At 41.3% G+C, this 23,717-nt stretch overlaps 1 protein-coding gene across 3 annotated transcripts in view; it reads right to left on the bottom strand.

Moving 5' to 3' along the window:
- The window catches only part of LOC110504643 (interleukin-1 receptor accessory protein-like 1-B), a 455,299-nt gene extending 432,329 nt beyond the window's left edge, over positions 1–22,970 (bottom strand). For 2 of the 3 annotated variants that reach the window (XM_036975075.2, XM_036975072.2), the window contains exon 1: positions 21,989–22,956. The gene's annotated coding sequence lies outside the window, so the exon portion shown is untranslated. Of the gene's footprint in view, positions 1–21,988 lie in introns of all 3 variants that reach the window. The other variant, XM_036975074.2, reaches the window with a different exon arrangement.
- Positions 22,971–23,717: the final 747 nt, after the last annotated feature.

Below are 23,717 nucleotides of genomic sequence, written 5' to 3'. Positions count from 1 at the left end.
TGGTAAAACTGATTGAAGTTTCCCTACATTAATGTCCCCGGCCACTAGGAGCGCCGCCTCTGGATGAGAGTTTCCTGTTTGCTTATGGCCGTGTACAGCTCATTGAGTGCGCTCTCAGTGCCAGCATCGGTTTGTGATTGTAAATGTACAGCTACAAAGAATATAGATGAAAACGATCTTGGTAAATAGTGTGGTCTACTGCTTATCATGAGATACTCTACCTCAGGTGAGCAAAACCTTGAGACTTCCTCAGATATCGTGCACCATTTGTTGTTTACAAATATATATAGACTCAAAGACTCAATCATGGACACTCTTACTGACAGTTGTGGCTGCTTTGCGTGATGAATTGTTGTCTCTACCTTCTGGTACTTTGTGCTGTTGTCTGTGCCCAATAATGTTGGTACCATGTTTGTGTTGCTACCATGTTGTGCTGCTGCCATGTTGTGTTGCTACCATGATGTTGTCATGTTGTGTTGCTACCATGATGTTGTCATGTTGTGTTGCTACCATGATGTTGTCATGTTGTGCTGCTACCATGTTGTTGTCATGTTGTGTTGCTACCATGATGTTGTCATGTTGTGTTGCTACCATGATGTTGTCATGTTGTGTTGCTACCATGTTGTTGTCATGTTGTGCTGCTGCCATGTTGTGTTGCTACCATGATGTTGTCATGTTGTGTTGCTACCATGATGTTGTCATGTTGTGTTGCTACCATGATGTTGTCATGTTGTGCTGCTGCCATGTTGTGTTGCTACCATGATGTTGTCATGTTGTGTTGCTACCATGCTGTGTTGTCATGTGGTGCTGCCATACTGTGTTGTTGTCTTAGTAGGTCACACTTAATGTTGTGTTGTCTCTCTTGTCGTGATGTGAGTTTTTTATTTTTTTAAATCCCATGACGACTTTTGCCTTTTGGTAGGCCGTCATTGTAAATAAGAATTTGTTCTTAACTGACTTGCCTATTAAAATAAAGATTAAATACAGTTAAATACAATAAAAATATGATGAGGGGGAGATGGTCATTTGAAGTACTGCCCTCTAGAGGAAGTAAATACCAATACCATTTGGGGTGGTCTGAGCTAGCTCTTAGAAGGCACACACACACTCTAACAAACGCATGCGCACACAACACACACACACATTCTCTCTCTCTCACACAAACATATACACACACACAGCTTTGACCTTTCATCCATCTCTCTGTGGTGAAAACCCCATTGTGATCTGAAGGTTTATCATTGATTATAGAGCCAAGACAGATGACATACAGTACTCTCACCCTTAACACGCCCTTTACAATCACCTCTGTGTGTGTGTGCGTGCGTGTGTGTGCGTGCTTGTCCTCTCAGCAGTCATGCTCCCCCGATGAACACTAAGCAGATTCTTCACATCAGAATAATAATTTCTAAACAAACCGTATTTAATCGACTGAGCGCCTCCTTGGCAGTTTCCGTCTGGTGGTTGCTGCGTGACAGCTTCTTCTAAATTACAAATATCAATCTGCCACAGCAGGAGCAGAGCTGGCAAGCTCCTCACAGGGGTCCCCCATCAAAACGTTCCGCTCCTCTCGCCACCCACCCATCAAACACAGCATAATCAAACCACGTCAAACGGAACACTCACATCAAAACCGTAAACAGCAACATCAAAAGATTAAACCACCCTTGTCATCAAAGCCTGCTCCTGGTGCGAGTTCCTGTGAAAGGATAGTGAGGCTCCCGAGAGGTTTCCCTTTTCTTCGAGCTAGGTGTCAACTGCTGAGGTAAAACTGAATGATGCTTTTAACTGTTAAGTAGCTAGCTACAAGTCTAAACAATGCCTTGGAACATTTTGACCTTCTGTTGCTGCGTTTAGACAAGCAGCCCAATTCTGATATTTTTGTTTTACTAATTGGTCTTTTGACCAATCAGATCAGCTTTGAAAAAAGATCTAATGGGAAAAGATCTTATGTGATTGGTCAATATACCAATTAGTGGAAAAAAATATCAGAATTGTGCTGCCTGTGTGAACGCTGGCCTTGTGGCTCTAGCACGCGTGGTGTGGCCTGAGGGCAGGAAACAGTGAACAGACAGACATTAACACCAAAGGCACCAATCTGCTCTGTAATCAGGCCTCTCCCTGAGCGTATTCCCCTCGTTACCAAGCCCTGCTCCTTTCCGTTCTCCCCCTGCGGCCCGGCTTTTCCAGAAACATTGAGTTATTGATACATTTCGCCACGGGATCACCTCAAATTGGTCCCCTGCAAGGCAACCAGCTGGCGGGGAGGCCTGATTCAATCGACGTTGGGAAAAACACACAGATCACTCATTCAATTCAAGGCCTCATTTAATTCAAGGCCTGCGTGTGGACCAGGGTTTCCGTTAGCCTGCTGCTACTCTCTGTTCATCATCTATGCATAGTCACTTTAACTCTACCTACATGTACATGTTACATTAATTAGCCCGACTAACGTACATTGACTCTGTACAGGTACCACCTGCAATAGTAGCCTTGCTACTATTTTCACTGTCATTTACTGTTTTTTTTCTTTAGTTATCTATTGTTTACCTAATACCTATATTTTACTTTAAAAATGCACTGTTGGTTAGGGCTTGTAAGTAAGCATTTCACTGTAAGGTCTACACACCTGTTGTATTCAGCATTTCACTGTGAGGTCTACACCTGTTGTATTCAGCATTTCACTGTGAGGTCTACACCTGTTGTATTCAGCATTTCACTGTGAGGTCTACACCTGTTGTATTCAGCATTTCACTGTGAGGTCTACACCTGTTGTATTCAGCATTTCACTGTGAGGTCTACACCTGTTGTATTCAGCATTTCACTGTGAGGTCTACACCTGTTGTATTCAGCATTTCACTGTGAGGTCTACACCTGTTGTATTCAGCATTTCACTGTGAGGTCTACACCTGTTGTATTCAGCATTTCACTGTGAGGTCTACACCTCTTGTATCGGTGCACTTGACAAATACACTTTGTTTTGATTATTTTATTTTAATTAACAAGCAGATCAATTAAATTGCGCAGGCCAAATGTCTGGGTGAACAAGAAAAAATACCATTGTGAAATAATGGTTTTTAGACAATGTTTAACTAAATACCAGTCGATGTCTATACATTTGACTGGTCATGCTTATCCATCTATAGGTTCATTTGCATAATTTAGTGGAATTAGATTGGTGCGTGTACAGTATATTCGTTATGTATCTTATTTATCACATGCCTACAGCATACAGATATACAGCCTGCGACTGGAAAATCTGCCAGACAGAGCAAGAGCTGCTGCAGCATCTTGTGGTGCTTTCAAGACAACTGGGATCTCCGGAAAATACGAGGTCAATTCATGACGTCAGGGATCTTCAGGTCAGAAAATCTGAGCTCTAGAAAGAGGTCTGAGTTGGATGAGTTGGAATCCGTGTTGGAATCCGAGTTGGATAACCGTTCAAAAATATTTTCCCAGTCTGAGCTTGTTTTTTCCCCACTTCCCAGTTGTCTTGAATGCACTGAAGTCGGAAGGCTGAGATTTGCGAGTTCCCAGTTGTTTTCAGTTGTTTTGAAAGCATCAAGGGCAAGAGAAGGCCGGCTTCATCAACGCGTCACGCACCACTTTGCTATGAGCTGGAGGCAGTGTTCCCTTTGAAAACATATAGGCTACTTAATTGTTTGAAACTTGAAGGTTTTAATACATATTATGAAGCATGTCTTACCTTGCTTCAAAGTAGCCTATTAGATCTCCTCTTGGGCTCCCGACTGGCGCAGCGGTCCAAGGCCCTACACCTCAGTGCTAGAGGTGTCACTACAGACCCTGGTTTGATTCCAGGCTGTTTCACAACCGGCTGTGATTGGGAGTCCCATAGGTTGGCCCACAATTGGCCCATTGTCGTTCGGGTTTGGCTGGGGTAGGCTGTCATTGTAAATAAGAATTTTGTTCTTAAGTGGCTTGCCTGGTTAAATAAAAAAGTGTACATTTCTAATGGATATTTTCATCTCTGTAACATGAAACCGCTCACATGTGCAGTGCGCTTTCGACAAGGTTGTTTTACTGCTAATTGCATTATGGAACGAACGAACATTAGAGCATAGCCTGCTGTCTGGGCGCATTGCTGCGCTTATAATGTGAAGAAATAATAGTTTATCAACATTTAAACTTGAGACTGACTCCCAATCACAGCCGGTTGTATGAATTTGGGATCTATCTTCCCACAAGTGTCCCAGAGTCTGTTTGGAATAGGCAATTTATTTATTGACAAGCTGACCAGTAGAATAGGTAACCTAAATGTTTCTAATATAGAGGAATGACATAGGCTAGTGATTTTGCGGTTAGTTACTGGTCTTGTTGGCTGAGGAAATGTAAATGTGGAAAGTTATTCCAACATGTTCAAAGTACACATCAGAATTCGGTAAGAAAACCACATAGTTGCATCCTGGACTGCCATGTTCTGTTAATATGAATGACCATATTGTAAATGTGCTGTCATTCTGAGCACTTTGGGTGGACGCCCTAATCAGGTTATACACCTAATGCATATGGGTCCGGTACATTTCTCAAATGTCCAGTAAATTAAAATGTTGCTGGTAAAATGTCCGGCGCCACATTTTCCTAAAGGAAACCCTGGTGTTGACATTCTGTTCTCGGCTTAGTTCTCTGTGGATAGTTTCATCCCAGGGCTGCTACGGTAACACAATCATGATGTAATGTTTAGAAACCAAACCGTGTTTTCTCAGGGGGAAAGTCAAGCCGCCAGGTAAAGGCGGGAAAATTTCTCAACAGGAGCACACTCACAAAACATTTCTGAGACTCCGCGTGTGACCCCCTTTGCGCTGACCTGAATCAACACATGCACTTACTCACACACACACTGGCACAAACACACACACTGGCACAAACACACACACACACATACACATACTGACGATGCGAGTAACAGAATAATGGAGCTGTTGACAAAATGTCAGAGACGTGCAGTACTAACCTACTCTCCTCTCCACTGAGGCACTTAGCATTCCCAATGTTATATCTACTCTCTTTCCATATAGAGAGGTCTGCTAGCCCTCGCTGTAATCCAATACCTGGGTGTTTCAATGCTACAGGACCACTTCATGACGACTGCCTAATGGCTTTTTAACAGCCTCCAGTAGACACAGAGATGAGGCCATGTAAAACAATTAAATGCTCATGCTGGGAAGGGGATGTTGGAAAATGAATGAACAGGGAAGCCACGGGGAGTGCCGTACATGGCCCCGTGGGAGAGAGCGCCTTATTATGACACCCGGAGGTGGAGAAGAAGGCTAGAGGAAATGTGCATTGACTGACGTAGGGGCTACAGGATAGGGTTGTCGCTAGAAGAAGTTTATGTATCGAATAACCTAACCTGTAGCTTCGGCCTATGTTGAATGGATTCTTAAATTAGTTCAATATTAATGAATATAGTCCAAGTTTGCAAATATTTACTTCGAAAAACTCCATAAAGGTTATACCTAAGTGATTCAACTGGGGGTCCGCGATCCCCTAGTGGTCCGCAGAGGTACTGTAGTGGGTCAGCAAAAAAATATTATTTGGAACATCGCTAGCAACAACAGAATAAACCAATTTTGAATTACATACAGACAGTAGAAAAAAAGGAAAATACCTTCTTTCTAATGATGTCCACATTATTTCTCAACTCCTAGTTTTGAGCAAATTACACATACTGGAGTATCTGACATCGGCTTTGACAAACAGCCGTGAATAGGCTACCAGAGAGACAAGCTGTTGATCTTTCATCACTTGGACATACACTACCGTTCAAAAGTTTGGGGTCACTTAGAAATGTCCTTGTTTTTGAAAGAAAAGCACATTTTTTTTGTCCATTAAAATAACATCAAAACACCAGTCTCAACGTTAACAGTGAAGAGTTGACTCCGGGATGTTGGCCTTCTAGGCAGAGTTCCTCTGTCCAGTCTCAACGTTAACAGTGAAGAGTTGACTCCGGGATGTTGGCCTTCTAGGCAGAGTTCCTCTGTCCAGTCTCAACGTCAACAGTGAAGAGGGATGTTGGCCTTCTAGGCAGACTTGCAAAGAAAAAGCCATATCTCAGACTGGCCAATAAAAATAAAAGATTAAGATGAGCAAAAGAACATAGACGCAGGACAGAGGAACTCTGCCTAGATGGCCAGCATCCCGGAGTCACCTCTTCACTATTGACGTTGAGACTGATGTTTTGCGGGGTACTATTTAATGAAGCTGCCAGTTGAGGACTTGTGAGGCGTCTGTTTCTCAAACTAGACACTCTATTGTACTTGTCCTCTTGCTCAGGTATGCACCGGGGCTTCCCACTCCTCTCTCTATTCTGGTTAGAGCCAGTTTGCGTAGTTCTGTGAAGGAAGTAGTACACAGCGTTGTACCAGATCTTCAGTTTCTTGGCAATTTCTCGCATGGAATAGCCTTCATTTCTCAGAACAAGAATAGACTGGCAATTTTGAGCCTGCAATCGAACCCACAAATGATGATGCTCCAGATACTCAACTAGTCTCAACTAGTCAGTTTTATTGCTTCTTTAATCAGCACAACAGTTTTCAGCTGTGCTAACACAATTGCAAAAGGGTTTTCTAATGATCAATTAGCCTTTTCAAATTATAAACTTGGATTAGCTAACACAACGTGCCATTAGAACACAGGAGTGATGGTTGCTGATAATGGGCCTCTGTACGACTATGTAGATATTACATAAAAAATCTGCTGTTTCCAGCTACAATAGTCATTTACAACATTAACAATGTCTACACTGTATTTCTGATCAATTTGATGTTATTTTAATAGTAAAAAAAAAAGTGCTTTTCTTTCAAAAACAAGGACATTCCTAACTGACCTCAAACACATTGCTAACCTTTGTTTAACCAGCTGAACAGATACTCTTAGCCATTATGGGTTTGGAGTTACCTTTCTTGCTAATAGGCTATGTTAGAGTTTACAATCATTAAAAACTATTTACCAAATCTATTCATTTTAAAATGTTGATTTCTTCTCCTTGCTACACTTTTCTGTAATTTCAACAGTAAAACACTTTAGAATGTACTGTAACAACACCTTAAATGTGTTTTACAGCCTTAATGCTGTAGATTGCACTGTATTCTGGGTAAAATGATAAAAAATACTGATATTACCTTTAATTGTAAGCCTTGTGTAAAAATTACAATAACATATTGTATTAGCTGTAGATGGAGGCACCAAACCGTCTGTGGTATGTGAGAGAGAAAGAGAGATTTATTGCATAGTTGAAACCAAGACAGTTCTCAGGGCTGGTCTGCTGGTTTTGACTAGCAGAAGTGACTTTTTGCATACTATTGGACATTTTCCAGAACATGTGTGTTCATTTCAGCGGAGTCAGCAAGAATAGTGCACTCTATGTGTGTGTCTGGGTCATGAGACACCATTCCACATGCACCTGTCGGGGGACTGGACATGACTGTTTATTTCTAAACCATTCCTATGGCTCTAACGTTTCCATGCCCTAATGTGAAACCACACTAAAATTAGTGCAATGCAAAAAGACAACGGTGGCTAAATGCCAGAGGGGATAAGTCATTAGGAGGAGTTACTATGTGTGTGACGTAAGGACGAAACCTGTATTAAGCGTGTGTGCCAAGGCTGAAAAGTTAGTTGTTTTCATGAACCAGCTAGGCTTATATTACTATTGTAATAAAGTCTATTTGAATTCACAGGCTGCGGTATTTCAGAAATATTATTGAATGAATATTTCCACGACAGTAGCAGGTTAGGATAATTAACGTAGCATGTTAGGATAATTAACGTGGCAGGTTAGGATAATTAACGTGACAGGTTAGGATAATTAACGTGGCAGGTTAGGATAATTAATGTGGCAGGTTAGGATAATTAACGTGGCAGGTTAGGATAATTAACGTGGCAGGTTAGGATAATTAATGTGGCAGGTTAGGATAATTAACATGGCAGATTAGGATAATTAACGTCGCAGGATAGGATAATTAACGTGGCAGGATAGAATAATTTACATGGCAGGTTAGGATAATTAATGTGGCAGGTTAGGATAATTAACGTGGCAGGTTAGGATAATTAACGTGGCAGGATAGGATAATTAACGTGATAGGTTAGGATAATTAACGTGGCAGGATAGGATAATTAACGTGGCAGGATAGGATAATTAACGTGACAGGTTAGGATAATTAACGTGGCAGGATAGGATAATTAACGTGGCAGGATAGGATAATTAACGTGACAGGTTAGGATAATTAACGTGGCAGGATAGGATAATTAACGTGGCAGGTTAGGATAATTAACGTGGCAGGTTAGGATAATTAACGTGGCAGGTTAGGATAATTAATGTGGCAGGTTAGGATAATTAACATGGCAGATTAGGATAATTAACGTGGCAGGATAGGATAATTAACTTGGCAGGATATAATAATTTACATGGCAGGTTAGGATAATTAATGTGGCAGGTTAGGATAATTAACGTGGCAGGTTAGGATAATTAACGTGGCAGGATAGGATAATTAACGTGATAGGTTAGGATAATTAACGTGGCAGGATAGGATAATTAACGTGGCAGGATAGGATAATTAACGTGACAGGTTAGGATAATTAACGTGGCAGGAAAGGATAATTAACGTGGCAGGATAGGATAATTAACGTGACAGGTTAGGATAATTAACGTGGCAGGATAGGATAATTAACGTGGCAGGTTAGGATAATTAACGTGGCAGGATAGGATAATTAACATGGCAGGATAGGATAATTAATGTGACAGGTTAGGATAATTAACGTGAAAGGATAGGATAATTAATGTGGCAGGATAGGATAATTAACGTGGCAGGTTAGGATAATTAACGTGGCAGGATAGGATAATTAACGTGGCAGGATAGGATAATTAACGTGGCAGGATAGGATAATTAACGTGGCAGGTTAGAATAATTAACGTGGCAGGTTAGGATAATTAACGTGGCAGGATAGGATAATTAACGTGGCAGGATAGGATAATTAACGTGACAGGTTAGGATAATTAACGTGGCAGGATAGGATAATTAACGTGACAGGTTAGGATAATTAACGTGGCAGGATAGGATAATCAATGTGGCAGGATAGGATAATCAATGTGGCAGGATAGGATAATTAATGTGGCAGGATAGGATAATTAACGTGACAGGTTAGGATAATTAACGTGGCAGGATAGGATAATTAACGTGGCAGGATAGGATAATTAACGTGACAGGTTAGGATAATTAACGTGGCAGGATAGGATAATTAACGTGGCAGGATAGGATAATTAACGTGGCAGGATAGGATAATTAACGTGACAGGTTAGGATAATTAACGTGGCAGGATAGGATAATCAATGTGGCAGGATAGGATAATTAACGTGACAGGTTAGGATAATTAACGTGGCAGGATAGGATAATTAACGTGACAGGTTAGGATAATTAACGTGGCAGGATAGGATAATTAACGTGACAGGTTAGGATAATTAATGTGGCAGGTTAGGATAATTAACGTGGCAGGATAGGATAATTAACGTGGCAGGTTAGGATAATTAACGGGACAGGTTAGGATAATTAACGGGGCAGGTTAGGATAATTAACGTGGCAGGATAGGATAATTAACGTGGCAGGATAGGATAATTAACGTGGCAGGATAGGATAATTAACGTGGCAGGATAGGATAATTAACGTGGCAGGATAGGATAATTAACGTGGCAGGTTAGGATAATTAACGTGACAGGTTAGGATAATTAACGTGACAGGTTAGGATAATTAACGGGACAGGTTAGGATAATTAACGGGACAGGTTAGGATAATTAACGGGGCAGGTTAGGATAATTAACGTGACAGGTTAGGATAATTAACGTGACAGGTTAGGATAATTAACGGGACAGGTTAGGATAATTAACGGGGCAGGTTAGGATAATTAATGTGACAGGTTAGGATAATTAATGTGGCAGGTTAGGATAATTAACGGGGCAGGTTAGGATAATTCGATTAAGGTTTGGAAAGCTAAAATGCTAAAATTGTCCCCGACGCGACTTGAACTTATCTACAACCAGGCCTGCCCTGAGAACAGTCTTCCCACTAATGTGATGCTCCACGCCAAACGGTCTGAGGGAAGACGCATGAGAAAATAAAATAAGCGTTCTGTTCTACTTAAGCTATTTTGTATTTTATTTTGGGGAAAAGTCGGCGAAATATTTTTGAACAGCTGCTACGTACAGTGCATTCGGAAAGTATTCAAACCCCTTGACTTTATCCATATTTTGATACGTTACAGACTTGTTCAAAAAATGTATTAAATAAATAAAAATCATCATCAATATACACACAATACCCCATAATGACAAAGTGAAAATAGATTGTTAACATTTTTGCAAATGTATCAAAAATAATAAACAGAAATACCTTTTTTACTTAAGTATTCAGATCCTTTGCTATGAGACTCAGGTGCATCCTGTTAACATTGTTCATCCTTGAGATGTTTCTACAACTTGATTGGAGTCCACCTGTGGTCAGTTCAATTGATTGGAAATTATTTGGAAAAGCACACACCTGTCTATATAAGGTCCCACAGTTTACAGTGCATGTCAGAGCAAAAACCAAGCCATGAGGTCAAATTAATTGTCCGTAGAGCTCTAACAGCTCTGGAGAGAGACCTGAAAATGGCTGTGCAGCAATGCTCCCCATCCAACATGACAGAGCTTGAGAGAATATGCAGAGAAGAATGGGAGAAACTACCCAAATACAGATGTGCCAAGTTTGTAGCGTCATACCCAAGAAGACTCGAGGCTATAATCACTGCCAAAGGTGCTTTATCAAAGTACTGAGTAAAGGGTCTGAATACTTATGTAAATGTCATATCAGTTTTTGATTTGTAATAAATTAGCAAAAATGTCTAAAAGCCTGTTTTTGCTTTGTCATTATGGGGTACTGTGTATAGATTGATGAGGGGGAAAGTATTTAATCCATTTTAGAATAAGGCTGTAACATAATGTTGTGTCTTTGGCATCATTAAAACTGATATTTTATCAAATCAATTATCTGTAATTATTATTACGTGATTAAACTGATCATGTATATGTAATTAACTAAGAAGCCGGGGCACCACGGAAAATCTTCAGATTACAAGGTTAGAATTTTCTGAATATAACTCTTCAGATATTTTAATATCTGATCAATTAGTAATATATTAATGAATTATTCTTTACCTCACGTCGTCTCATTCCAAACTTCGTAAATTGTTGGTTATCTGCACGAACCCAGCCTTTACTATGAATCATCCATACACCAATTGGCTTAATCATTTATTTACTAACTAACTAAATAATCACAGAAATGCATAAACAAACAAACAGTAGATATTGGTTACTAACAAGGATAGGGAAGTTCCCTAGTGGGCTAAGGACTGGGAGGGGGGTGTGGACTGGGAAGGGGGTGTGGACAAAGGGAAGGGGGCGTGGACTGAGAAAGAAGCGGGAAAGACAAAAGGGATCTCTACACACACTGGATAATTATATTAATTGAAATGCTAATCCTTTGCACATGAACGCTCACTCAATCGGGAATAATTGAAATCAATATATATTTACGCCCATGTGTCTTTGTTGTCTTCTCTTTTGGAATCCGGTCCGTCTGCTGGAGAGTTCATCTGAGTCTCTCTCTCTCTATGCTTCCCTGAAGATCAAAGTCTTTTGTGGTTAGAATTGATACTTCAAGGTACCATTCAGAAATGTCCTCATAGAATAGATGTTTCGGCAGTTGTCTGTATTCTCGCCCCAGGTTTACATAATTTCTAGCTCTTTACATAATTTCTTTGCTCTTATTCTGTAGGGATCGATAGTCTCAGAGTTTAACCATTTCCAAGCGTGTAGCCAATGCTCCATGTGGTATAGTTTTTTAGTTTTGATACTCAAACCTGTGCCATCTCAGCTTACACCGAGGTATGCATGGTCTGAAGAGGATTTCCTCAGGAAGGGGTTTTATTGGTAACAATAGGAAAGGGCGGTTCCATGACGCCAGATCATGTCTGTGATCACAGATGATCTAATGACTTAGTTAAACTTTAAAGGGAATACAATCCTTTCATATGAAAGGTTTAACATCACATTACATAATCTAGTTTCAAATAGTTTCATCTTTACTCATTCATTTTATACAAGAATTAGATGCAAACACCATAATTGAGAAAACACATTCAGAGATATAGTCATGTGTGTTTCTGATAGAATAATTTAAAGACTAAAATATTCCACCCTGAAACCATATAATTGTATGAAATGTGTTAGAGTCATAATTCAATAATGTGTGTGACTAGGCCATTGTGTTACTATTTCACAAAATGAGCTGGGTATAGTTGAGACATTCAAGGAAAACTGAACTGTCGACTTGTGATAACGGTGAAACTAATAACTGGAAAGAGGCCTCCCCACCCAAGGGAGGAGAAAAACTGTTAGAAATGGCTTGCAGAAGATTATGAAACATGTTGCAGAAGGTTGATAAACAATGTATGTGAACTTTGGAAAAGTTCAGCCCACCTAAAGAGAGGTGGAGTTTCTACTGATGTGAGTTCATTTGTGTGTGTGTGCTATAAAAAGATTGTGTTCTCATTTTGAAGACAGACTTTGTCTAATTCTTTATTAACCGGAGATGTACAACCTCTGGGAAATAGACAAAGCTTGAGTGATAGTCGAGTTCAACCATTGAGATAGCAAAATTCTCGTGACAGTTTCTTGTCCTTAATGAGGTCACCAAATGAAACACACTCAACATAACTGTCCCTTAAGTGTCCACGGACCCTTACCACATTCTCACAAGTGGACATATAGTTTAATTTTCCCATTTTGAGGATTTAGGAGTTCGGCCATGTGAAATCCTTTGTTCACTCTGTGGTCTCTCTCTGCATGAAAAGGGGGAGAGTCTCTGCCAGGAATTTACGACCTGAGATAACAGAACCTGGGTGTAGGAGAGAGGGGGAAGCCATGATCCATGATCCATATGATGTGGTTTTCTTTGGATAGGTTACTCAACCAGTGGGCATATTACATGGGTGGCATGTTGGTAAGGTTATGGTATTAGTGGCAAAGTGGTCGTAGGCTACACCGGACAAAAATACTGTCCGTCTAGAGAGGTAGTGAGCGTTAGCTAGGTCGAATGCACCTTTAGTTTGTCAGCAGGCACAGCCTGACATTTTGCCTTGGGATTTATCATCTTTCAGGGATTCTGTAGTTGGCATGAGAGCCATCTCAGATGAAAGGGGAATTGTGCTTACTAACGTCAGCTAGCTCTGAGATGAGGAACTCCCTTGGACACCTTTCTCTAAATATCTCTGGTTAGCTCTATTCAGTCTGGGGGTGTGTGTGACTTAGCAGAAGTATAGTGGAATACTCCCCCTGCTACTGCTATCCTTGTTAATGAATTAAATAAATTAGCACAGACTGATATGTTACACATGTTTTTATTGAGATTGTGTGGTTGGCATGAGTTGCATGGTATAGCTTGATAGCTCTTCAGGTGTGTGCATGCAATTTGGTGGCTGGGGGTAGTGTAATTTTCCTATTGCAGGCTGGCTGGTAGCTGGAAGTGGCAGAGGATGCCCCCCAGCCTCAAGCAGGCCATTACCCAAATATATAGTGTAGAAGCAGCAGGTAGGTGGCAGATGGTGAGGGAGACTGTCGACGCCATGCGCGAGCACTGCCCCAATCCCAACAAGGCTGTATACAGTGAAATTGCAAAATCCATTGTAACGCAGTACCCAAAGACTTTTGAAGACCTGACTGAGGAAGGAGAACCACTTGCCAGTGGGTACCACTTCCTGTTCACTAAGATTAAGACCAGAGTGGAGCCTATAAATTGTAACTGCACTGTAGATAGAATCAGTAGACCCAAGAGGAGCTATGAAGAGGGAAGGGACATCAGCGGACAGGCAAAAACAGCAAGAACCAATGTCGACAGATATGGCTGCAGCAACTGGCAACCACAGGACCTTGCAGAGAAAGAAACCCCACGACTCCCTGTAGAACAAGAGACAAGTGATGGCAACCATTTTGAGCTGTGTGGGCCCCAGAGGTGCAGACAAGGGACAAGTGGAGGACCTGATGAAGCTGACATACACTTATCAACAGCACATGATCAACACTTGTCATCCTCCAAGAGTCAGTGTCCTCCAGGAACAAAGGCCCCTTCTTTTTCACCAAGTTATGGCTCTGCAACCACTTCAATACTGGCATTGAGATTGACAGTCGCCTGACTCAAGCTCTCCTGAACAAGTGTGAGAGAATTGTAAACTTTTTTGAAAGCCAAAAGACCAAGTAGAGACAGATCCAGTGCCTGCTGAATGAAATCTCCCGTAACATCAGAGACAATGACGATCTAACATGCCATTCTTCTGTTGATGACCCACTTCAAAGAGAAGGACGAATCTCTGTTCCTCTTGGCAGATAGAAGGAATAGTTGTTTTATACTTATGAAGTGTATATATGATTCATTATGTTTATACTGTACTATTACACATGATTTGAATATTTTTTTATGAATGTTTTGTGATTTTAGGTCACTGCAAGTCAGGTTGATGTCGAGGCGCAAATTCCTTTGCCGGACACCCCAAGGCTGATCATGCTTGGTAATACAATTATTTGATTTAAGGTGGAACAGAAAGATAGTAAAGTGGTACCTAGAGTATCTAGTGGTATCTAGTGGTATCTAGTGGTACCTAGAGTATCTAGTGGTATCTAGTGGTACCTAGAGTATCTAGTGCGTACAGTATGTCACTCCCTTTGGTTTCTTGCCCGGTCGTCAGTGCTCCTGTTCTACGTCGGTGAGCTGTTTGTGTTTCTTGTTTTGTTCTTTTATTTATTAAATGTATTCACTCCCTGAATATGCTTCCCGGCTTTCAGCGTACATTGTTACAAAATGCACAGCAAAAGAAGGAGTGAGCTGCAAGACCCATGTCACACGCTTCCCCGCAGACCTGAAGGAGTTGGAGTGGAAAAACTCCAACATGTAAGTACACAAACACACACACCTGATGAACACAGAACCTGGATTTGTCAGTTGTCATCTACCTTTTTACCCAGCAAGTAATAGTAATAGTAACAGCAATAGTAATAGTAACAGTAATGGTAGTAGTATTGATAGTAGTAGTGATAGTAGTAGTGATAGTAATAGTAATGGTAGTAGTATTGATAGTAGTAGTGATAGTAATAGTAATGGTAGTAGTATTGATAGTAGTAGTGATAGTAATATTGATAGTAATAGTAATAGTAATGGTAGTAGTATTGATAGTTGTAGTGATAGTAATAGTAATATTAGTAGTATTGATAGTAGTAGTGATAGTAATAGTTATATTTTTTTATTTATTTAACCTTTATTTAACAAGGTAGGCAAGTTGAGAACAAGTTCTCATTTACAATTGCGACCTGGCCAAGATAAAGCAAAGCAGTTCGACACATACAACAACACAGAGTTACACATGGAGTAAATCAAACATACAGTCAATAATACAGTAGAAAAATAAGTCTATATACAATGTGAGCAAATGAGGTGAGATAAGGGAGGTAAAGGCAAAAAAAAGGCCATGGTGGCGAAGTAAATACAATATAGCAAGTAAAACACTGGAATGGTAGATTTGCAGTGGAAGAATGTGCAAGGTAGAGATAGAAATAATGGGGTGCAAAGGAGCAAAATAAATAAATAAATACAGTAGGGGGAGAGGTAGTTGTTTGTGTTAAATTATAGATGGGCTATGTACAGATGTAGTAATATGTGAGCTGCTCTGACAGCTGGTGCTTAAAGCTAGTGAGGGAGATAAGTGTTTCCAGTTTCAGAGATTTTTGTAGTTCGTTCCAGTCATTGGCAGCAGAGAACTGGAAGGAGAGGCGCCCAAAGGAAGAATTGGTTTTATAATAGTAATAGTAGTAGTATTGATAGTAGTAGTGATAGTAATAGTTATAGTAATAGTTATAGTAGTAGTATTGATAGTAGTAGTAATAGTAATAGTAATAGTAATGGTAGTAGTATTGATAGTATTAGTGATAGTTATAGTAATAGTAATAGTAGTAGTATTGATAGTAGTAGTGATAGTTATAGTTATAGTAATAGTAGTAGTATTGATAGTATTAGTGATAGTTATAGTAATAGTAATAGTAGTAGTGATAGTAATAGTTATAGTAATAGTAGTAGTATTGATAGTAGTAGTGATAGTTATAGTAATAGTAATAGTAGTAGTATTGATAGTAGTAGTGATAGTAATAGTTATAGTAATAGTAATAGTAGTAGTATTGATAGTAGTAGTGATAGTAATAGTTATAGTAATAGTAGTAGTATTGATAGTAGTAGTGATAGTAATAGTTATAGTAATAGTAGTAGTATTGATAGTAGTAGTGATAGTAATAGTTATAGTAATAGTAGTAGTATTGATAGTAGTAGTGATAGTAGTAGTGATAGTAATAGTTATAGTAATAGTAGTAGTAGTAGTATTGATAGTAGTAGTGATAGTAATAGTTATAGTAATAGTAGTAGTATTGATAGTAGTAGTGATAGTAATAGTTATAGTAATAGTAGTAGTATTGATAGTAGTAGTGATAGTAATAGTTATAGTAATAGTAGTAGTATTGATAGTAGTAGTGATAGTAATAGTTATAGTAATAGTAATAGTAATAGTATTGATAGTAGTGGTGATAGTAATAGCAATCTCTCTCTTTCCGTTCTAACTATTTCCATGTTTGTCCTAGTTGACATATCAGAGCTAAGGAGGACCAGAGTTTCAAAGATTGGGGTGATAATCTGCACGCCACAGAGACTTATTCGAGACTTGTTTGCATCTCTCATTCTCTCAGAAATCCTGCCATGGGGGTCAGGTCAGCAGATGCTCGGCTAGCACCATCCTGGAGCCTGTGTTGGCTTGCAGTAGCGTGCCTGTCTGGCTCCAGTCTAGCCCTGGCTGCTCTTCTCTATCCAGCATTTTTCTCTCTCATGATCTCTCTCTGGTTTCTCTCTAAATGACAGGCAGGCAAGCAGTTCTTGTTATAGTTTTATGTAAACGTTTTTCCCTGTTCGTCTGTTGTTTTTCTATTTTTTATTGGTCTGTTTTGAGTGGGTTTTTTGTCCAGTATTTTGAAGAATGACCTATTCTGATGAATTGGTTTGTGTATGGTGAAGTACATTATTGGCCAGTATTTTGAAGAATGACCTATTCTGATGAATTGGTTTGTGTATGGTGAAGTACATTATTGGCCAGTATTTTGAAGAATGACCTATTCTGATGAACTGGTTTGTGTATGGTGAAGTACATTATTGGCCAGTATTTTGAAGAATGACCTATTCTGATGAACTGGTTTGTGTATGGTGAAGTACATTATTGGCCAGCATTTTGAAGAATGACCTATTCTGATGAATTGGTTTGTGTATGGTGAAGTACATTATTGGCCAGTATTTTATGTTCTTATCACTGTATCGCTCTCTCTCTTTCCTACTATCTGGAATTCTAATGTTGCTATTTTCAAATATTGTTATTTGTGGTTAAAGTGCAATTCATGTTATGAATATGAAGAAATGTATATATACTATGTAATAGTAATATGTAATAGTACACATATTGTTTTTCTTACAATATTACATTTCAGGGAGCTGTCTTCTAAAGACAACCTGCAATGCTGCTTAGTACTGTAAAATATTTGTATATTACTGTAGGTATTACCCTGTAAATGTACAGCATTATACTGGCACCACAGTTGCCAGTTTAATACTGTAAGTTTGTAATACTGTAAAACATATTACAGCATCCCTGCTGTAAATACTTTACTGAGTAATAAATCAAATCAAATCAAATCAAATCAAATCAAATTTTATTTGTCACATACACATGGTTAGCAGATGTTAATGCGAGTGTAGCGAAATGCTTGTGCTTCTAGTTCCGACAATGCAGTAATAACCAACAAGTAATCTAACTAACAATTCCAAAACTACTGTCTTATACACAGTGTAAGGGGATAAAGAATATGTACATAAGGATATATGAATGAGTGATGGTACAGAGCAGCATAGGCAGGATACAGTAGATGGTATCGAGTACAGTATATACATATGAGATGAGTATGTAAACAAAGTGGCATAGTTAAAGTGGCTAGTGATACATGTATTACATAAGGATGCAGTCGATGATATAGAGTACAGTATATACGTATGCATATGAGATGAATAATGTAGGGTAAGTAACATTATATAAGGTAGCATTGTTTAAAGTGGCTAGTGATATATTTACATCATTTCCCATCAATTCCCATTATTAAAGTGGCTGGAGTTGAGTCAGTGTCAGTGTCAGTATGTTGGCAGCAGCCACTCAATGTTAGTGGTGGCTGTTTAACAGTCTGATGGCCTTGAGATAGAAGCTGTTTTTCAGTCTCTCGGTCCCAGCTTTGATGCACCTGTACTGACCTCGCCTTCTGGATGATAGCGGGGTGAACAGGCAGTGGCTCGGGTGGTTGATGTCCTTGATGATCTTTATGGCCTTCCTGTAACATCGGGTGGTGTAGGTGTCCTGGAGGGCAGGTAGTTTGCCCCCGGTGATGCGTTGTGCAGACCTCACTACCCTCTGGAGAGTCTTACGGTTGTGGGCGGAGCAGTTGCCGTACCAGGCGGTGATACAGCCCGCCAGGATGCTCTCGATTGTGCATCTGTAGAAGTTTGTGAGTGCTTTTGGTGACAAACCGAATTTCTTCAGCCTCCTGAGGTTGAAGAGGCGCTGCTGCGCCTTCTTCACGATGCTGTCTGTGTGAGTGGACCAATTCAGTTTGTCTGTGATGTGTACACCGAGGAACTTAAAACTTGCTACCCTCTCCACTACTGTTCCATCGATGTGGATAGGGGGGTGTTCCCTCTGCTGTTTCCTGAAGTCCACAATCATCTCCTTAGTTTTGTTGACGTTGAGTGTGAGGTTATTTTCCTGACACCACACTCCGAGGGCCCTCACCTCCTCCCTGTAGGCCGTCTCGTTGTTGTTGGTAATCAAGCCTACCACTGTTGTGTCGTCCGCAAACTTGATGATTGAGTTGGAGGCGTGCGTGGCCACGCAGTCGTGGGTGAACAGGGAGTACAGGAGAGGGCTCAGAACGCACCCTTGTGGGGCCCTAGTGTTGAGGATCAGCGGGGTGGAGATGTTGTTGCCTACCCTCACCACCTGGGGGCGGCCCGTCAGGAAGTCCAGTACCCAGTTGCACAGGGCGGGGTCGAGACCCAGGGTCTCGAGCTTGATGACGAGCTTGGAGGGTACTATGGTGTTGAATGCCAAGCTGTAGTCGATGAACAGCATTCTCACATAGGTATTCCTCTTGTCCAGATGGGTTAGGGCAGTGTGCAGTGTGGTTGAGATTGCATCGTCTGTGGACCTATTTGGGCGGTAAGCAAATTGGAGTGGGTCTAGGGTGTCAGGTAGGGTTGTAATATGTTTTACAGTAAAGAAATAGTACTATAAACTATATTAAAGCATATCTGCTGTGAAGAAAAATTACGCTATTAAGCTGGCAACTGTGGTGCCAGAAAAATGCTGTACATTTACAGGGAAGAGTTTTACAGTGCATTATCATCCACCTGATGATAAGATGCATGAAAAATACATGTTTTGCTCACATATGACGGGGTCCCTGGGTCGCAGGTTTGCCTGGGAGGGGTCCCTGTGAAATAAAATGTTAAATACACCTGCTATAAACAGATCTCATTATGCCTCCTGTAGGACAAGCCACATAAAGAGACACGTTTGTGGTGTATAATAACTCTGCAATTGGATTGGCTGAGTCAGTGTCTTTCCATTGATTCGTTGTTGTGTGAACGGTTGTGACCTGCTGTGTCACTACGCCGGTCTGAGCGTAAGCCAACGAGAAGGAGCTATCCATTTCAGCACCAAGCTGTGACGCAGGCCACGCAAAAAGTGCAGGGCATTTGCGCTAAAGATTTCGAGTAAGCTATACTACTGCACTATAGACATCCATATTTCCATGTAATTTATTAATATGGCCTTAAACTCCACAATAGATATTCCAGTTTAAAATGTGAAAGAAGAGGGCAACATTGGCGCACGGGCGAGAGAGTGAATGAGTGAGTGTGAGAGAGAGAGAGAGAGAGAGAGAGAGAGAGAGAGAGAGAGAGAGAGAGATTGAATGTGAGACATGGCCCAGCTCCAACTAGCCTCTGGCACATTAAGACGAGCACGGCTGGGTAGGCCGGTCAGCTACTCACTAAAAGCACTGTCTGATCTGGTTAACGTTCATCTGGCTTTCTCGGAATGGGATTTCTCACATGACTGGTAATCTGGGCACATCCTAAACATTATTGGAAAAGTAGGACGTAGTCTGGGCTTTACTCGATTACATTTCGAGATATTTCTTGTTTGTTTTGATTATGCAATGTGTATAGCCCACACTGCATGGTATATCATATAAATTTTATTCACTGCGCTCATCTTCAAATGTTGCTCTCATGACACGAACCAACAGCAATAACACCATAACAAACATGAATACAGTGATAACGCCTGGGGTTTGCGTCTGTCTGAGGACCGTTGGGCTTGGCGAGGCTCGGTAGCCTATTGGGTATTCAGTCGCGAGGCTCGCCATTCATTCTAATCGAGACGCACTTCCCGAAATAGGATCATCATCAATCAACCACCCTTATCCCTGCGTCATATGTCTCCCGTTTGCACGCCCCCCCCCCCCCAAACCCCCGGGGGTTGCGCAGTTTTTTCCCTAGGGGCACACCGCGACTCGCTGTGTGAAGGAGGTTGGTAAACGACCGGGCTGAATGTACACAGCTCTTACTACATATACTGTACACAACCACCATCTAGGCTATTATACAGCAGCAGAACGCTGACAGGCAGGCACCCAATTATTTTGGAAAATTGTCGACCACAGAATCACACCACAGAAACTATACTCTCAATCGGGAACTCAGTAAAGTATCAAATTCGAATACGGTCTATGTGATAGCCTATTCACCCGGTAAGCTGCATATTGCCATCAAAATAAAAAGAGCAAGTAGCCTAGCCCATGCGTTTGTATTGCCAGTAAACCGCGATACAGCTGTGCAGTATCTCTCTCTGTTTCTCTGACTGGCGCAACCCACACACACGTTTACACGCACCACACATACATACAATGGACATGCAAGCGCACAAGGACACAAGCTGAGAGAGAGAGAGAGAGAGAGAGAGAGAGAGAGAGAGAGAGAGAGAGAGAGATACTAAATCCCATTGGAAAAAAGTTAATATTGCTCTGGTGAAACAAAAAAAAAGCTTGTACCTGCCTGAAACGTGTCCCGTTAGTATACAGTACCCACAGCCATGATTTAGCATATGGTTTACCTACAGGGAACAAGATGCCGCTTCGTTTACACCTTTATCTAAATCCTCTCACTGAGCTTCCCTAAACCGGCGGGCCAATATGTGAGACTGCACTGCAGTGTTTCCTCTATAGGCTCCTCTACCATCACCACACTTGAGCTCTTCTATAAACCATAGCAACCTGCATCTACCACATTAATGATGGTAGGCATTGTATAAGGGTTTTTCTAAGAAAACAACAAAAGGGAAGTCTCGTTAGCAACCAGAGAAAGCAGTAGCCTGAACGTCTGTATGTTTGTTCTGAACCACCCAGTTCCCCCCATTTCCCCCGTGTAGGCTGCTAATTACAGTCTGTGCTGCAACAGCGGCGGGTGCTCAACTTCACCCAACCATTCCCCGGTCCGTCACAGTCAAGACAGTCACAGACTGGCCATGCGCGTCCCTCTTGGATACATACTGTGATTTGATGAAATGCTTTCAGAATAACTGCTGCAACTTCCTATTTAATTATACCGTCCATCGGAAGCCAGATCCATCAATGCATTGACGCAATCAAATGAAGTAACAACTTAATAAAGGGCCAATCAACTTTATCAAACGTTTGGAGCGGAAGGCTGCCTGCAACAAGACAGAGCAGAGAGCTGAGGGGAAATTGGCTTACCTTCAAATGGCTTTCCAAAATGGTCCGATCGCGTTTGTCAGTCAGTGGGGAAAGCTTTGGACATCACAGCGACGGACCAACCAGAGAGAAAACGTTTCCATGGAGTATCAGGGTGCCACTGAAGAAAAGTATTTCAACCAGCTCACCCTTTCAGGCGATAGCCGCGGTCTAAACAGCGGTTTAATCCAAAGAGAAAGATGTGAATCTTGTTCTCTTCTCAAATGAATGAAGAAAGTGCCATGCTTTCCGACAAAAACATACGTGAATTGTCTCGCGCGAGACTAAGATGTAGAAAATAGGGAAGTGTGAAAAAAAGCTAAAATGATTATGGCCAAATACAAAATAAAAGGCAAAAAATGACATATAAAACGAAGAGGGGGGTGGGGGGCGGGAAATGGAAGCGTGTAGCCCATTGAACTCCCACCTAAACTCGACTACTTGCTTTGCGCCAAAAGAGGTTTGGTCAGGAATTCTCCCAAGGGTGCCCGACCATCCCAAACGCACTGGCGCGCACTCCACTTTGCTGCGCCACGAGGCTGCATGTATAGATATAATCGCAAGTATCCTATATTGACAGATCCGATGGGGGTTTCCTCCACAGCCCGGCTATGTGGATGCGATGCTCATAGTCTGCCTAGCTGAGATGGAACTCTCCCCGGTCCTAGTGCCTTCCCACATGGTGCGCTACCGCGTTCAACAAGCGCCTCGGCTATACCTGCATTCTGTCGCGGTTTTGAGCGGGTAGCCTAACTGATTTTAAGAGGATAAAACAATCCGTGGTCTTGTAAAGCTCAAAGCTAATTTGTTACAATTAAACTCGACAACGGAAGGGGGGGCAGGTAGTGAGCTTGCCACCTGCGAAGAGAGAGGGTGTGTGTGTGTGTGTGTGTGTGTGTGAAATAGAGAGAGCGAGAGAGAGAGAGATAGTATTTTTCTAGAGGCGCTAGTTTCTTCCTGCCCGCCAGCACATCGCAGACTCTGCGCGAGGAAGAGGATGGCAGAGAGGGAAGCTCGCGCTACCAGGATGTAGAAAGGCGTTTGGCGCGCGCCTGCGTTCCACAGACCAAGGTGGTCACGAGGCCAGTAAATTAAATAGATCTTAGCCGAACTATAAAAGTCTGGAACTATTCATACTAGCCTATAGTCAATTTTTTTTCAATTGATATAAAGTTGTAGAGTAGACTATGGTAGGCATTTGGAATGGGAAATGTCATTGTCAACTGACATCTAGAATTTCATTGGTATGTCTTGCTCTATGGATCAGAATAAAGCACTGAATGTTATATAAGGCATGCTTTGTGCAGTTGCCTAGTCACAAAGTGTAAAACTATTTCCTGACACATCTTGCCTAGTTCGACCAATTGCACAAATACAGCAAGGTTAACATAACTGCTGTGAAATCTAAAGGCATCTGATTCAATTCCTACATGCAGTGGAAAATGCAGTGTGCCAAGTTCTCTCTCTCCGTGTGTGTGTGTGTGTGTTTCCTCAGGACTTTGCCCTGTCAAGGCAGTGGTTGAACCACAGTGAGTGAGTCGAATATTGATGAAGGGGCTTAGAGGGGAAGAAAGGCTACCATAGAGGAGACCTACACACACACACACACACACACACACACACACACACACACAAACACACACACACACACACACGCACATATGCACTCTTTCTGAAATAGAAAAAGTGCTTACTCCAATAGTGTCCAGTTAGAACATTAACATGCCGGTCT

The sequence above is a fragment of the Oncorhynchus mykiss genome, chromosome 3, assembly GCF_057628025.1.
Source record: "Oncorhynchus mykiss isolate SJ-2025 chromosome 3, ASM5762802v1, whole genome shotgun sequence".
NCBI lineage: Eukaryota > Metazoa > Chordata > Actinopteri > Salmoniformes > Salmonidae > Oncorhynchus > Oncorhynchus mykiss.
Note: the sequence above shows the minus strand (reverse complement) of the source record. Positions and strands in the feature narration are given on the sequence as shown.